This window comes from Pteropus vampyrus, unplaced genomic scaffold (assembly GCF_000151845.1).
Source record: "Pteropus vampyrus isolate Shadow unplaced genomic scaffold, Pvam_2.0 Scaffold45, whole genome shotgun sequence".
NCBI lineage: Eukaryota > Metazoa > Chordata > Mammalia > Chiroptera > Pteropodidae > Pteropus > Pteropus vampyrus.
This window is the reverse complement of record NW_011888826.1, coordinates 6,277,648-6,282,519: the sequence shown is the minus strand read 5'-3', so window position 1 is coordinate 6,282,519 and position 4,872 is coordinate 6,277,648. Positions and strand designations below refer to the sequence as shown.

Below are 4,872 nucleotides of genomic sequence, written 5' to 3'. Positions count from 1 at the left end.
ATAGCCCTGCAGTGGCTCTCTGCCTAGGTTATGAATTTAGGGGGGGACACAAACATTTGGTTTATAGCAGAGTCTCAGGGAAACAGTGCAATGAAGAACCATATTGAATTTCATTTGACACAGTATTTCTTAATTTTTCATTCCACCTTCTGATGTCTTAAGGAACATTAGTATCGAGAAAAACACAGTTTTAGACATGTTTTCAAAAATTATATATCCCTTTTATTTTTCAAATTTATCCAGTGAAGTACTCATGGAGCCTAAATTGCGTTCCAAAGTGAAACAAGTAATGGAAAAAAGATCAAATTCAGTTGTTGTACTCTAATGCCATCAATCCATTTATCCACCCATCCTTTCATCTTCCTTTTAACAAAATATATACTTGCCTCTGTTCTAAGCTTATTGGCTACATAACTAGACCAAGCACAGGTAGTTCCTGCTTTCATAGAACTTATATCCCAATGGGAGGGGGAGATATCTGATATATGAGACGTTTTCACACAGTGAGTCTACAATGATAAAACTCAACTGGCAATTGTGACAGGGAGAGACTGAAATGGGGCTGGATTGGGCTATTTTAGCTGGGGTACAGCATGTGGTTAAGACCATAAATCTGAAATCATGTTGCTTTGGTATAAATCCTAGTTCTTACTAACTGAGTAATGTTGGGCAAAAAACTTAACAACTCTGTGTCTCAGTTTCTTGATCTGTAAAACGATGTATTAATACTACTTATCTCAGAAGGCATTGCTAAGAATTGGATGTTAATACATGCTAAGAACAATACACTACCTGACAAGTAGTAGGCATTTAATAAATGCCAGTTGTGTTATTATTGTTATCTCCTCATGATTCCTGATATTTGCAACTTACTAGAGTCCTGGGATGAGCTTGGCTGGTGAGCTAGCTATTGGGACTGCCTGTGTTTATAAGGCCTATAGAGTCTGGGAAAATCAGGCACAGTGATTCTCTTTATAACTGCAAAGGTTATAATTCTGAGAAATCCTATGAAATGATAATTAATGAGCTCCTGAGTCAAATGAAATTCAATATGGTTCTTCACTGCACTGTTTCCTGAGACTCAGCTATAGACCAAATGTTTGTGTCTCCCCTAAATTCTAAAGTCGAAACCTAACCTAGGCAGAGAGCCACTGCAGGGCTGTTCTGCTGAACTGTGGGGGTGACATTGTCACCCTAGTGGGCCTGGAAGGCTGAATTTACTAAATGGGCATGATGTAACTGCAACTCTTTCTGCTGGTTCTGGAATGATAAGCCAGAGTTTGCTAAAGAGAGTGGGCTAACAGAAAGAATAGGATGGATGGGCGCTCCCGATATACAGAGTGTCTTAAGAGAACGGTAAGAAGTGGACCGCAGAGCAGAGAATGGGCAGGAACACATAAAGATTAGAGGTCTCAGGGACAAGGTGATTATGGCCTAAACTAGGAAAAGGGCAGAAGAGTTGGAAAGAAATAGATTTGAGAAATAGTTAGTGGATATAATAGACTGGACCTAATGATTACCTATATGTTTGGGATAAGGAGAAAAGAAAAAAATGGGGACTCAATTACTTGAGATAGAGAATATGGAAGGTGGAGCATGTCGGAGTGGAAAGAAATAACGAGTTCCTGTTTTATTATAGCATGTTAAGTCATTAATTAAGCATCTAGCTGTGTATGGTGACATTGTGTGAATTTTACATTCTGAGACATTTACTTTTTTTTAAGAGTCTACCTCTATTGCCTTCATAGGTGTAAGGTGGGTATTTACTCTTGAAAATGCTGTTGAACAGATGAGAAAATCCTCTCTTGAAATAAAATACACATTTTCACATGAAATTAATAAAATATATTCTTAGTCATCTACTTTTGGTTTGTCACTGTGCCCATGTAAGCAAGACATGACTACAGAAATGACCTTATAGAATCTGAAAGGCGTGTTCGAGTTGGGCCTGAGCTACCTGGGGAAAATTGCACTGGAAAATCTGTGCAACGGAGGATCAGCTGGAGGTCACAACAGAAGCTTTGGCCTGTGGTTTTAAAAACAATAAATTTCATCTGACTTCTTGGAAAGTCCTAGAGACTTTATATTGTAATTTCTACAAAGGCAAAGCGACTACAGCCTCATCTCATTGCACTTGCACTTCCAAAAGGAAACGCTGTTCTTAGTCATGAAAATACAATTTCCTCCTTAATGGGCTGCCCTTTCCTCGTGAGCATGCTTGCTTTTATTTTTCTGAAAGGACAGATGCAATCCGACTATAAAATAAGAGCTATGCATTGACTTCAGCAAAGAGCCTTGTTTCCTCATCGTCTTTAGCTTGTAGGCAGTGCACTCACTTTCAAGCAAAATAAAAACATTACATGACATCTTGAAAGAGAAACTTGTGTAAATTTTCTCTAACTGGAAAGAAAGCCTGTATATAAAAGTAATTTCTAGAATTTTTGTATGTGTATATATTGTGATATATATGCACACAAGCACATAGCCTCATCAAGTTGATCATTAAATAAGCACTTATTGAGTGTCTACTAAGTGCAGAGTGACATTCTAGGTGCTGGGGCTACAATAGCAAGAGCTATTTATAGACGACATAGAGACATCATGCATCTTTAAGCAGAGTGTGTTATGTGTTTGTGTTTAGGAATGAAAAATTCAGCTTCGATGTGAAGGGGGACTTGAAGAGGAGAAAATATCAATAAGAGAGAAATCGGAGTCTAATTGTACGTGCAACCCTTAGTAGCTGTGACTGATGTAAAAGTGGGGCTTAACACAAAACTCAGGTACTCTAAAATCTGCACCTCTGGGGAAAGGTGCCCATAAATTCTGAACCACATGTAATATTGTTTTGTACATTTACCAGCAATACAAAAATTTCCCCTCGTACACACATGACAGAAGTTTGCAAATATAAACAATATAACAAAGGGAAATAATCATAACCGAATGTACATATATTTAATAAGCTACAAATGAATGTGAGTCACGTTAATCAGATGACTGAGGAGCAACAACAGATAAAGTTAGACTGTTTTTTTTCAGCACACCAGGCACTTGCAATCCCTGAAGTCTTTGAGCACGAAGAGTTTTCTGAGATTTCTACTGGTGTGGCAGGATGTTAACAATGATGATAAGAAAAAGAAGTTGCACAAGACACAACAAATAGAACTTTTCTCAAAGTGTGGTCTGTGGAGCATTTTCATCCTAGTCTGTGCATGTTTAAAACTCAGATTTCTGGGTCCCTACCAAGATGTAGTGAACTAAGATTTCTGGAGTTGAGTGCTGGGTATCTGCACGTCAATAGATTGCTCAGATGGCTCCTGTCCACTTAAAGTTTCAACGAATCAACAAAGATTTAGAAAGCAGAGTGTTTGAAATGGCAATTATTTAGAGAGGTTCATTTGTTCTGAATACTCCTACAAAGACAGTCCTGATGCAAATTCATCTTGTGCCTCATCTATGTCTCCCTTCCAAGAAGGTGACCTGCACAAAGGCATGGACAGCATCTCACTGCATTTTATGTCTGGGTGACTAGGGTAGTCCCTTATCGACAGTCAGATAAGTGTTATATATTGGAAGAAAGAAAGAAACAAAGTAAGGAAGAAAGGAAGAAAAGGAAAAGGTAGTTTTAAAATAACAACCTTTGTGTGATATTTTCTGAGATTCTTGATGTCAGTAGCCAAATGAATTGTTGGAGGAGTGAGAAAGGTTTTTTTTTAAAATCTTTTTGAGACAGAAATAATCTCATTATGTTGTTAGTACTAAATTAAGAGATTTGAATAATTTTATCATATTTTTAAATTTTATCAGAACAGAATTAAAATTGCAAACCAATGAAAACAGTGAGTCGGAAAATTAAATACATGCAAGCTGTAAATAGACAACTCTATGTTTCAGTGATTAATCTTAATAGCACTCCTTAATTTGTGTTTGAAAAAGATGCCTTTTCGATTAAGTAGTTCTTTATCTTATAACATTTAGTGTATTGTTGGGAAATTACTTAAAATATATGAAACACATAGAACATATATAAGATTTGATATATAGAATATGCTCAAGACTTGACAAAAACATTTAGGAGGAAAGTTTTTTCTTTTTTTATAAGGTTTTTTTTTTTTTTTTAGGCAAGGCAACCCTTGGTTGACCTTACAGATTGCAAGGACCTTGTCAGCTTACAATCCCTTATTTTTTTATATTTTACCCCTACAGCATCTGGTCTTCCTAGGTGGTCTCCCATCCAAGTACTAACCAGGCCCGAACCTGCTTAGCTTCCGAGATCAGACAGCATTGGGCTTGTTCAGGGTGGCATGGCCATAGACAAAAATTTTTCCTTTAATGCTAAGAATTTTCTCCACAGTAAATCTACATAGTGTAGATTTTCTCTATACATTAAAATGGACACACAAATGTGTGCTTTTCAAAGTGAATAACGATTTACTTCCAAAAACTTGGAATACAAAGAAGAGTAAATTCGAGGTGTTGGATCAACAGTCTGTGCTGTCGGGTTGGAAGCATTCAGGGAGCCCTTGCTCAACAGGGCTAAGGAGCTGAAAGGAAGCCCCCACTTACTTTTGGCTGTACCCGTATCCAGCTACTAAGGCTGTCAAGGGAGACCCCTGTTGGAGGTGAAACGGAAATGAATGCCAGTTTTCAGGAATGATCTGGGATGTTCGCTTTTGAGACCGCAAGAGTAACAATTGAGATAATTACAAAACAACAAAGACAAACAAAAAACAAAATCTTAGTTATTCTTTTCTTCCTCCTAGGGTAAAACCTGACGATATCATTCCCTTTCTCCTGCTGCTTTTGCTCAAGTACATGAGTTACAGACTCTGGCTTGGTGAAAAGTGCAATAGGGTGCCCTTGGTGGTCATC

At 37.6% G+C, this 4,872-nt stretch overlaps 1 pseudogene; it reads right to left on the bottom strand.

Annotated features, from left to right (window-relative positions):
- Positions 1–4,197: 4,197 nt before the first annotated feature.
- LOC111739022 lies at positions 4,198–4,316 on the bottom strand (annotated as a pseudogene).
- Between the last annotated feature and the right edge of the window lie 556 nt (positions 4,317–4,872).